We start from the raw sequence: 13649 nt of genomic DNA, 5'->3' as shown, positions 1-13649 counted from the left end.
GCCAGACCAACTGTGTTTTATGATCCCAGGTCTGGTTTTCCCACAGCATATCCTCTCACAGCTAATGGCTTACATGATCTGAAACTCTTCCCCCTCTCCTGCAGGCCTTGCTGTGTTGGAATGTTGAGATTTCTAATGCTAATCTTAACCACATTCTCCCCTCTGTGTGCTAGCTGGGATGGTTCAAAGCAGATGCATATGTAAAAAAGAACATTTTTAAGAACTAAAACTCAAACCTTGCTTGGGCCTATATAGTGAGTGAGAATTTATTTCTTGTACATCACATTATTTCTGTTTTGAGCTACTAGCAAGATGCCTTGCCAGATGTTCACATCTCTTAGAAAAGTCACATGAATGGTTTTCCCTGACCTCCTAACCTCTCTACCCCTGTTGCAATATCAGACATTCCATCATTTCATCTATTTGCTTCTTTCTTGATCAATAATTTGTCTAAGTCCCTTCATAGCTGACAATCGCAAGGCTTTATACCTAGTTTGTCACCAAAAGATAGAATTAATAATACTGTATTTCATTCTAATATTCCCTACATAACAGTTGTCACTGAGCAAATAATTTTCAGAATTATAACAAACATTTATTAAAAGAGGAACTCTTCTAAGTACTTTATTTACATTAATTCATTTAATATTCACAACCACACAGCAAAGTTGAAAGCATTATCTTCTCCATTTTACAGAAAGCGTTATTTTCTCCATTTATAGGCACTTAGAGATTAATTAATTTGAAAGTTATACTGTTAGCATGAAGGAAGCTGAGATTCAAACCCAGGAATTTCAATGCCACAACCTGCATTTTCACTCATGACCCTTACTTAGATCCATTAGTTGTAGTTTTTTACCTAAATTTTTTAAATTTAAATTTTAACTAATTTCAGACTTACAAGAAATTTGCAAAAATAGTATAAATAATTTCCACACTACCTTCACAGCACAATGACTAAAATCAGAAAATTAACATTAATACAATTCTAAGTAACTAACTAATTAATTAATATAGTTCTAATCTTCAAACAGTTTTCAGATTTTGCTAATTGTCACACTAATGTCCTTTTATTTTTGACTCGGGATCCAATCCCAGACCAAACATTACATTTAGTTGTCATACTTCCTTTGACTCCTTCATCTGGAACAGTTCTTCAACCTTTTTTTGTTTTTCACAGTCTTGACACTTTGACCTTATTATTTTGTCAACTGCCCATTTGAGTATCCAAAATAATCTTGACCTGAGGAAAGCTGGACATTAATCAGTGGGAAGTCCTCCCAACATCACACAAAGAGCTGGCACAGATGTACATCTAACCCTGTATCTGATGGGATGTAAGACCAGCCTCTCAAGGAGCATTCATGGGATGTGTCTTTGAGGTGACTGGGGTCAGGGCTGCCTCTCTGCTCTATGCTCTTCCCCCACCAGTGCTCCTTTTTCAGAGTACTATTGGTTTATAATGAATTAGAGAAATATTTCATTCTGCTGGGTAATCTGTATGAATGTGATCTCTCAAGCATTTTCTGCCCTGAGACAATTAGGTTGAGAGGCATATGAAGGAATGTAGTTTGTTTTCTTGTATATATTCCTCCTGAGTATTTCCAGCTAATTGACTCCAGATGAATTCTCTACACAAATAAAAGCCATGAATACCACATTTCTACTATGATATAGATATGATAGTCCGTGTCTCCATGTTTTCTAATCTAAGTTAAATGCATGTATTTGCCAGTTTCAGATCATTGCGTACTTTTATTTCCTAGATGTTCAAGGCAAAATGTATAGCAGTTAATGTTGCTTTAGACTAATTCCTGTGTCACCTATAATAATCACACTAGAATTTTTTCTCAGTGGACATTGTAAACATTGAATGTGACAAAATGGGGAAGGGACACAAAAAGAGCCTTTGTTAAATGTTATATAACTCATGGAATATAAAATAGGCATGCTTAAAATTGGTGGGTGCTGGAGAGTGAGGGATTTCTCATACTGTACCATAAAAAATGAGTCATTTTTACCACGTCGACCACTCTTACTTTACACGGGCTCTCCTCAGACTTGATCATGGGAGTTATCATTCACTGATCAATGTGCTTAATTCTATATTTTTTCCACTTTGACAGGTGAGACCACACTAATGCTTTGGAAAGCAATAGAGAGTTCTCACATTTTTTGGTCTTAGAACTCTTTTATACTCTTAAAAATTATCAAGAACTCCAAAGAGCTTTTGAGTTATACCTATCACTATTTATCGCACTTGAAATTGAAACCAAGAATATTTAAAATTTTTATCAATTCCCTTGAAATATTCATAAACTCGGACAAATAACATCTTTGTATTATTGTGAAAATGATTTTGATCTCACAGACTTCCTCAAATGGTCTCAGAGAAGCCAGGGATTCTAAGATCACAATTTGAGAATTGTTTATAACACACATTTCCTCTTAGTTCCTTGGTGCATCCCCAGGAGAAATTTCAGTCATGGCTAACTTTCTAAATAATGACATTTTTAGTAAAGAGATGAAAAGAGATAATTAAACCAAGTTCCTTAGACTGAGAAGATAAGACATAATAAAAGATTCCTTTAGAGGAGACTGACAGCCATTTGTTATATTGGTGGGGATGGAATTTTAGGCATCATGAAACCTGAAAATAGTGATTTTTTTAAATCTCTTATTTTGATACCAATTCTGTATGCACTATTATTCTTTGATCATCCAAAGAAGGTCTGTAACATAGTTAATAAAATTCTTAAAACTCTCATACACTGCTGGTGGGACTGCAAATTGGTACAGCCACTATGGAAAACAGTTTGGAGTTTTCTCAAAAAACTAAGAATTGATCTACCATATGATCCAGCAACCCCTCTACTGGGTATTTACCCCCAAAGACTTAAAAAATCATGTCCATAAAGATATTTGCACATTAATATTCATAGTAGCATTATTCACAGTGGCCAGGACATGGAAGCAATCAAAGTGTCCTACAATAGATGATTGGCTAAAGAAGCTGTGGTATATATATATATATACAATGGAATATTACTCAACCATACTGCAATTTGCAACAACATAGATGGACCTCAAGATAATCATGCTAAGTGAAATAAGCCAGACAGAAAAAGTTGAAAATCACATGATATCACTTATATGTGGGATATAAACCTAAAAGCAACTAATGAACAAGACAAACAAACAGAAACTCATGAACATGGACAATGGACTAGTGGTTACCAGAGGGTAGGGGGTGGGGAAGGAGCAGGAAGGTAGATGGGGTAAAGAGGTTTAAATATAGGGGGAGTGGAGGAGGGTGAAGTGGGAAAAGGGGATCAAATATATGGTAGCTGAAGGAAACTGGACTTTGGGTGTTAAATATACAATAGAATATATAGATGTCAAATTATAATGTACATCTGAAAATTATGTAATGTATTAACCAATGTTACCGCAATAAACGTAATAAAAAAAACATTTAAAAAAATAATAAAATCCTTAAACAATCTATGTAGTATTTTCTTGCCTACAAATAACATCTTTCATCATCATTTGTAGCATATTTACTTAGAAGATATAAAATTTATTAGAAGAGATGACAGGTTAGGCCCCACAAAAAAACAACAATAACAACAACAACAACAAAAAAACCTTTAAAAATAAAAATGGAGCTAAAATCTTGTAGAAATTTGCCAAGAGATGACAAGGTTTTGGACTGTATTATATCACTCTGAAATTTGCTATCAAGATCTCCTAAATCATTTTCCTATTGTACTTTCACTTAGTAAAAGCAAATCCTAAAGACTTTATTGTCACTCAGTTCAAATACTGTATCATATTGCAACTTCTTATATATTACTGTTTTAAATTAACACCATTTAGTTTCAATATTCTTACAATGGCTTACAATACATAACTACTTTACTGTCATAAACAAAGCCTTTACCTTTATTAAAGTCTTTTAGAAACTAAGAAAAAAAGTGGGCATATTTAAATCCCCAAGCCACAGAAAAGGAATGAAATAATACTTCAGTTACCACCATTCCCCTAGTCAAAAACAGGAGACTTGCAGACAGTTCTTAGCTCTGTTTTAGCCTGGCTCCTGGTCCAACTATTTCTCATTAGAAGCTCTATGTACTGTTTGCAATAATTAAATGTTCCCAGAGTATAACACAACTCAATAGAAATACAACCAAAATACAATCTTTTATTTATAGAATTGTCAAATCTTATGAAATATTTAATATTTCTGATATATGTCTTCCAGAAATCACCTCTGTCTCAGCATCACCACCAAACCCAGACATTTTAAAACTTCGATTGAAATGGTAAAGTCTAGGCCTTTACTCTCATGTATTACTTTATAATTTCTGTCACAAACATAAACTGTTTAAAGGTTTCAAGTCAGATTGACACATCTACAAGTGAATCACTTCCAATTAATAATTAAAATAAAACATTTTAGTTTTTCTGACAATGCTCTCACAACCTAATTGGGAAATATACTATTTAGAATTCTGGTTACAAGTGACATTAATCCAACTCAAACTATCTTAACCATAAAGTTTATTAGGTGGATATTGGGCCAATTCATTGAATTATGGAAAAAATACCGAAATTGAGATAATATTATGGATTTGGGGACAGTAATGAAGGATTTAAATGTGGAAGTCACTGTCTCTGTCTCTTGGTCTCTCTCTGTCTCTTTCTCCATAAGTGAGCACATGCAGGTGCACCTCACCTTGACTGCACACTGCTTGTCAGCCCTATTCTTCCAGGGTTTTTATCTTTACCAGAGAACACAGCAACCAGAAGCTCTGAGTTACAATCCTTATAAATCTAACAATGCAGAGAGAAGGCCTTTTTTGGGCCATGTACCTACTCCTTTCACCAAACTGAAGCTAGAGGTGAGGAACACTGATTAGACAAGCTCAAGACACATGGCAACCCCTAGGATGGGAAAAGGAGGGAAGGAGGCCAGGGGAGCCACCACCAAACCTAGTTGGTTGGAATCAAGGAGGAGAATGTGCTGATGGTAAGATAAGAGCTATTTCCAGGAAAATGGGGGGAAATGCTGCATTCCAATGAAAACAAAAGACACCAACTATAGGTTTTTTTAATTGTAAATATTGACTTTGAAATTAATTACTACATGTATGTCTTAGATTTAATTAATCATTCAGTTTCATTGACTTTTGTGTTTTTTTTAAATAATAGGAGGAGAATGTGCTGATGGTAAGATAAGAGCTATTTCCAGGAAAATGGGGGGAAATGCTGCATTCCAATGAAAACAAAAGACACCAACTATAGGTTTTTTTAATTGTAAATATTGACTTTGAAATTAATTACTACATGTATGTCTTAGATTTAATTAATCATTCAGTTTCATTGACTTTTGTGGGTTTTTTTAATAATATCTTTACTCCCCATTTCATGACGACTATCCTAGTACAGTACAACAGTCAACCTATTTGGACTTCTCCAGATGGCCAACAGACCTGTTCCTCTTCATTCGATTTCCTAAAGCATCACTTTCACACATACCCTGACCTGGTCAAAGCCAGCCAGTGAATAACTTTTTGACGAGTGTCATAGTTCTTGCATTTCTCCTAACTTAGAATGCCTCTCCATCACCCACCTCTATTTTTAACCCTGAACCCTTCCTTTAGTTACATCTATCAAGTCCCAGTCCCCTATGTAGTATTTCCCATTTAGTAAGCTCTTAGTAGTTCACTTCTCCTTCTGCTGGCATATGTAATAGAGGGCATATTATTTAAATCTTTACTGTTGCAATTTTTGTGCATGAGACCAGCTGCCTAAGGTGCCATAGTTGTAACAATTTGTATCCGCTGCTGTTTCTGCCTAGTCTATTGCTCTTCAATCTCATTGCCTCTGAATGTATTCTTATCATACTTTTCTTAGGTTTTATATCTGCCTTATATATTTCAGTCTTATTGTTCAAAGTTTTTGTCATACTATTTTAATAAAATATTTCTTAACCCATGCACTGCCTTCGTAAACCTTAGATAGCTGAATACAGTTCCAATAAAAAGCTGAAAATGTTCTACTTTTTTAAATAGTATTTGCATTATCTAGATTATATGTGGCTTTCTTTGCCTTACTTAAACAAATTACTAAGTGTTCAACCCTAATGTAGTGATATGTATAATATCACTACAAAATATGTATAATAAAGGAAATAATTTGAGTGGAAAGAAATGATAATATGCAATAGTGAGATGTGATTTTGTAGACTTGGATTTATTTTAGACATAAGAATATATAGGGAAATTAGATAATCATTAAATGCAAAATATCTCTATTGCGAGGGAAGGTAAGAGAGAACCTGAAGAAACCAGAAAAAATGGTAAAAAGGATTATAAATCATCATTCTTTCTTCAGCCTCTGGTGTATCTGTTTTGAGCTGTGTAACTTAATATCTCTTTCTTTGAATGTTCTCCCACATCAGAGTGGTTTCTGGATGCTATATGTAAAATGAAAGTTAAGTAGTAGAAGTAAATTAAACCACTGGACTTTATGGTTTGAACACTTAGTACCTATAATTCTGATGGTAGTTGCTCTTTAGTAACTAGCCTGGCAAGGACACACAGCCTTATCATTTCTCAGTGTTTGTATGATTCTCTCCGTGACACTGAGTAGGTATATCCAAAATTCTACCAACAGGATATATGTTGTGTGTGTTGCATGTTGGACTCTCAAAAACAAGACCTCCTCACACTCGGGCAAGCACACCAGGTGTTTTTCTCCTTTAAACCACACCAAGTCAGTCCTACCAATATTCAGGGCAGGGAAAATCATTAACTTTATTTTTCTTTTTATAATTATTCCCTCTGCCATTTAGGAAACCAGGACATCTTGGCATGATGAGTCTGTGGTGTTCTCTTTTTTGAAGCAGAAAACAGATGACACTCCAGCTCATTGTAATATGACATTATTCAGAGCCAAAACAGCATTTAGATAATTTAAGTCTAGTACCTGTCCAGGACTTACATCCAATAATAATCACTGCTCTGTAGAGAGTTTTGTTAGATGGAGAAGAAAAATTCATTATACTACTATTTCAAATAGCTCTCATTGTTATAAATAAATTTGAAAAAGAGAAAAGGAAATCCTCTCATGAAAAGATCTTAAAGAATGTCATACTCTGCTAGTTTAGAATACTGTGGTCTAATATGTGATTATAGATTTATGAGGTATGTAGTCTACAGAGGTGACAGTGTAAAGAGACCCTTGGTATAACAGTGTTAGGTGCCATTAAAATAATGTTTTAATGGAATGCAGTTCTTTCTGCAACATGTGACCACCCTGCTTCCAGTGGGAGAAAAAATAGAAAGAAAAAATGCCTGATCCTGGTTGCTATGGCAGCAAGTGCTAAGAGTGAGTCTGAATTCTGTGTCAAGGTAATGAATTTAGCATCTACAGGAAAGAAATGGATTTCCTGTCACACATTGTAAATCCATCATAGGAAATGAACATAGTGTAGACATTTTGGGATGTTTAAAATCCATTTAAGATGCACAAACGTGGTAGAAAGAGTGCATCGGATTATCTCAAGGGGCTCAGTTCTTCTCCATTATTGTGTTTTCATCCATATCTGTCATAAGGAGGAAGAAAGAACATTCAGTATGAACTGGCAGTTTGTACTCAGCAGGCCCTAAGGTGACAATGACATGGCCACAACTCTTCCTCTGAGTCTCATGGTTACTCTGTACTACTGAAAGCCTTCTCCTTGTGAATGCTCTTCAGAAAGGTATTTCACTCCTTTCTTGACTCTTGGTGATTCTCTAGTTCTTATTCCTGCTCATCATCCTAGAATGGAGTTTCCTGGGCCTATTCCTAGGCTTTCTCCCCATCCACATAAAAATTGTGTGCTATTTTTGTCATTTGTTTTTTAAGTTGGCAACTGAACAAGCCATTTTCAAATGTGTGTATGAATATAAATAATGTATCTTTTTGAACTGAGGAATAGACATAATATTAATTTAAAGAGTGTCAAAGATTCAAATTCACAAATAGTTTCATTTAAGTAATGTTCACTCTCATAGATACAATAGTAACTACCCAATTGTGATTATACATTATATTTAGTAATGCTATTGGAATTGCAACATACCTAAATCTCAGAAATTTAAACTAAAATTTTTATTTTTTATTGATGGCCTTGTCTGATGTGAGTGAAGCAGCCCCCTTATCTTGTAGCTCTGCCTTCTGAAGCACTTGACCTTCAAAGTAGACCTGGGAGGGGAACAGAGAAGGCTGAAGGGACAACCTTGGAAGTAGCATTCATCACTTTCGACCACATCTCATTGGCCAGAAACCAGTCATAAGGCAATTAAGACTGCCAGGAAGCATAAACATCATAGGTGAACATTAGGCAATTAAGAATGCCAGGAAGCATGAACATCATAGGTGAACATTAACAATTTCTACAACCATAATTTTCTAATAAAGACTTTGATGAACTACATTTTCTATTTGGAAAATTGAAAAAGTGACCATTGTTATTGATTGAGAAATATAAATCAAACTTGGGTAAAATGGCATGGTGGATCCACACTCTACATGAGAAATGAATGACCTTTAATTGGTGGCTGCATTGAGCCTTCTTATGTCAACACTATTCCTTCTCTATGATTTATTTATTTATGCTTCACTCATTTTTTCTAAAACATAAGGGTTTAGAAAATGATCTAAATTTTATTAGAGAAATAGTTCTGTATTAGCTAGGATATTTTCATAAGAAACAAGAAACAAGGGTGATGATAATGATAGTCTTTCATTGTACTTTCAGACAAAATTTAAAACTCTTGCATTCTTAGTAACATATTTCTCACCTTTAAAGTATCCTTATACTTAGCCTTCAAAGGAGTCAAAGAACGTGTCATTATCACAAAATATCTTCATATCATTTAACAGTACAGTAACAGCATCCTAATGTCGATAAAATTATAATTAAGAATCTTCTCTCCACTTTTACTTCTATTATCCCTGAGAAAAGTTAGTGTGGTCAGAATAAAATAAGAATATGAAATCAAATACTAGTTATTATTTATATTTCTTTATTAAACACTAAGTAAAGACTAAAACAAGGCAGAAAGCATGAGTTGTCTCAGTCCACTTAGATGGAAAGCAGAGAAACAGAATTCCTAAGAATAAACTTGGCTGAACCCATTTAGAAGCCCAACTTGTCTATTGCTTTAAAAATTAATGGACTGCAGATGTTACTATGTTTTAACAGCATATTGTTCCCAGATCAGAGACTATGCATGGTCCCAATAGGACAGATGTTTTGTACAGTCAGTGGAAATTCAATCAAATAAACTAATTGCAAAAGTAATTAACATTTATTACTTATAGTAAATATACTCAGAAAACTTCAATATTTAAGGAAAAGCAACTTTTTTTACCATCAGATCAGACAAAATTAAAAATGAAAGAATTTGATCACTGGGAAAAAGCAAGTGATTTTTTTCCAGTCCAGAGATAAGTAAATATTTGCAAAAAAATAATAAAGTTTAAATTAAAATATCCAGGGATGCTTCTTATAATAAATACTTGAGTTGACAAAATTATGGGACAAAGAATATCATCAAACACAATTGATGACAGATTTGAGCATAAAATAAACTTTAAAATAGTTATATAATTTCAAAATTGTACCATTGGGAATTGCATAAGAGGTTAAAAATATGCTAGATCTTGCCAGTTTCCTTCAAGCTCAATATCTGGTCTTTTAGAATAGCTCTGAGGAGTGTTTGGGGATCTTTTGTCCTTAAAAGTTCAGTGAAATATCAGCAAATATGCATTTTATAATAGTATCACAATAGATAGCATTTTTTATTTACTTTCTATATACCTAGCACTGTGCTAAGAACTTTACAAGAACCCAGTGAGATAGGTCTTTCATTCCCCATTCCCCATTTTCATTTACAGATGAAAATAATGAGATTTACAGAAATTAAATAACATTCCAACATTACATATTAGTGGAAAAGTTGTGATGACAAACCAGGCAGTTATACTCTAGAGGCCAGAATCTTAAGTCACTTCATTATATCACTTCAGAAAGTTGAGATTCTTATTTATTTAAACAATATCCGTTTCCAATAGTCATTTGAGGTAGCTACATTTTAAAAATTGCAACTTGTTTATGAATATCTTAAAATCTTTCTTGAAGTCATTCACATTTTCAGCTTATAGTGATTGTTATGTAAAGTATCCCTTTTGATACTACTAACATTTCAACTTTCAAGATTCAAAGAAAGGCTCTTTATTGTACATGTACTGTATTTGATGTATTAAGGATCTTGCTCACATTTTTTGTGAATTAAAACGTTTCAAGTATGTCTTTATTTACTCTTATTCCCTTTTAATTCTTCTTAATAAGCCCTATTTTCTTTACGGTTGTACTAACATGGAACCCAGTTGCCCACTTTATAAAACTATTATCATTCTTCAAATTATTTTCCATGATTTTACAGTTTCTTTATTTCTTAAGACATAACAAATTAGAATTACAACAATTCTTAAACTTTGAGTAAAGACAAGCTAATATTTTCAGTTTTGATTCTTTCTGATAATGCTTTTTAACCATAATCACATACTGGGTTAGAAAATTCAAGAAATAAGCAGTTACTTCTTCCTAGAAACATTCCCCAGACTGTAATTTTTAATACATTCATTGCCAATTATTGTCTGCGCTTTTTCTAAACACATATTTACCAACATAAAAGTTTTAAAATTTCAAAATCTGTTATCCTGAATTTTTTTAAATGCTCTAATAAGAACAGGTTTTTTTAATGGAATGCTTGCTTTTGATGATATTATTGATTCTTCATTGAGATTCGTTTCTGCACATGGTAACTTAATAAATACTAAGATTGAGGTATTTGGTCTCAACTACATTTTGCTAGAAATAATTTCCCCACATTAGAGGCAATTTACAAATATAAAAAGAGAAAAAACAAAGTACAAGTTAAGAAAAATAGCTTGAAAAATTAACTTCTAAAAACGTTCATATATATTTCAATTATATGTGGAATCTAAGGAACAAAAAGAACAAACTAATCAAAAATAGACCCGCAAATATAGTGGACAATTTGGTGATGGACAGAAGGGAAGAGGTTTAAGGGGTTAGGAGAATGGAGTAAAGAGTTAAAGAAGTACAAATCAGTAGTTCATAGTTGGTCTTGGGGATGGGGAACATGGCAGTTAGCATTAATAGGATGTCTAGGTGGAGGGCCAGAGGAGGGAGGGAGCAATTGGGGAGGTTGTTTTATAAACAATATAGATGTCTAACCAATGTACTGTATACTTGAAACTAATTTAAATAAATTAATTAATTTTTAAAAATGTTCATATGTAGAAGTCTAGTTAATTTATTGCTTCCTAAAAGCTAGGTCTTAGAACACTAACTCTATAGTATTAAACTCAACAGGTTTATTGTTGAGATCTCAGTTTTTTAATTATACTAAAGTTCGTTCTGAATTTCCAAGAGAAAAACATGACGTGAACTGTTTCCGATGTTCCTTTGGCCCAGGGCCATCGTATACATGGAATTACTTTCAGTTTTAATGCTCTGTAGAGCACACCCTGAGAAATACAAAGATAATCAATATGTCTCACAAACTACTATTATAAACTAGAATGATTTCTACTTAGAAAATGTCTAGCAGCGGATATTTTGGGCACTATTATTATATAAGGATTTATTCCAATTAGAAAGTCCCTAGAGATGGTCAACACAGAAAGGGACATTGCTGAGGAGAGATGAAGCAGGGTAACACGCAACACATTATTTATCATCAATATAACCTCAAAACTTAGTTAACTGATTTTATTAACTTTTCTCTTGTCAGATTTTTAGTCTAATGTAAGCATTTGAAATCAAGACACTGTTTTTACCAAAAATATTTAGCTACTTCCATTTTACTGTAATATATGTTAACATAGTCATAAATGGTTTTTTTAATAAGAAAAGAAACTGTTACAGTTCTTAAGATTCTTAAAAATTTTACTGGAAAACTAGGGAACTGCCAGTTTAAGAAAAATACATTATTCCCATATATGTTATATCAAATTATTGATTCATGCATTGATTTGTGATATATGTTATATCAAATTGTGCAGAAATTTGTTTATACCATTTTCCAAACAATTAAAACATGAACAAATGTTCATCTCTTGGTCACAATATGAGGGAAATTAAGAAACAGAAATTATTAAAGATTTTTATTTTTTTAAATGCTAGTAATACCAGCACCTTTTTCTTACATAATATTGCAAAGCAGGAAGGTAAAACACTTTTTTTATTCCTTGAAGTCTTAGCCTCAACGAATATAATCAAATCCTAAGGTAAAATTTGATGTATCTTTTTCAAAAATTTTTGGTTTAAAATAAGAGAGATATGTTCAGATTTAAGGTAAGATTTGAGCAGTTTCTGAGCAGTGCCAGTGACTTGAAATTTGACCCCATTTTCCATCACTTTACCACAATAAATATCATCATTCCTTTGGATATTCTGTTTTGAAGCATGTGCTACTCGAAATAAAAATACACTGTGGTAGGAGTAATGTAAAATGATAGAGATCATTTAAGAACAAGACCCATTGCTGATGGGTCAGAGGGGAAAAAGGAGATGATAGGGAAATGAAAAGTACAGAAGAAAAGCTTCACCTCCAAGGAAATGTCTTCCCTATAGACACAAGAAAATTTCAACAGAAGAACAATTAATGGCAACTAAGGCACCAGGTGAGGCAGATAGTGGGAAACAAGAGGCAGAGTCTCATTTTTTTTTACTTTGTCTAGCATTAATTTTCATTTTTGAATAATGCAAGTATATTTAAATAAAATAATTAGCTAAAATTGTTTTAAGATATTTAAGTTTGAGGGATTAACATCTCAACCAAACAAACAAAACATAAAGGAGAAATAAGACCATAAAGCATCTCATCTCACGCAGCCCACCCAGAGGCGACAAGAGGAGGCTAATTCAGACACCAAGACTTGGCCAGTTTAGGCCAAATTAGATTCAACACTCTTCACAGAACAAAGACCTAAGAGAGGAGCTATTTCCTCCCCAAATTTATTGCAAATTCCACAATTGTACAGGTGGTGAGAGAAATTAAATATGAAAATGAAAGTGCACTCTCAATTTTCTCAGGAATGGAAAACTCAAACAAAACACTCAAAAGTTAATGCAACAGAACTGAACCCTAAAGTGAATACCAAAAATCTTTGCTAACACAATAGTAAAGTAGTACTATAATCCATGGGCCTCCAATAGTAAGTAATGTAGTGAACATTTTTAAAGGAAATAGCGTCACGCCCTAAATTACTAAAATGTTATCGCAACACTTAAAAATGAGATCAATTACTACTCTTTGTAATGTATACTTTAAACCTTCAAACTTTATTACCATCAGTTTCTCAATATATGAATTGTGTTAAAGAATAAAAATCTACTTTTGTGTTTATTTAAAATATGTATGTACATATATATGTGTATTTATATGAAATATAAAATAATAGAACAATCACTACCCATGGAACCACCACTTATAATTTTACAATATTACTAGTCTGTCACATTTGACATTACTTCTTTTTCTTTACTCAAAGAAATTAAATAT

The sequence above is a fragment of the Pteropus alecto genome, unplaced genomic scaffold, assembly GCF_000325575.1.
Source record: "Pteropus alecto unplaced genomic scaffold, ASM32557v1 scaffold79, whole genome shotgun sequence".
NCBI lineage: Eukaryota > Metazoa > Chordata > Mammalia > Chiroptera > Pteropodidae > Pteropus > Pteropus alecto.
The sequence above is the reverse complement of the archived record's forward strand: the minus strand, read 5'-3'. Positions refer to the sequence as shown.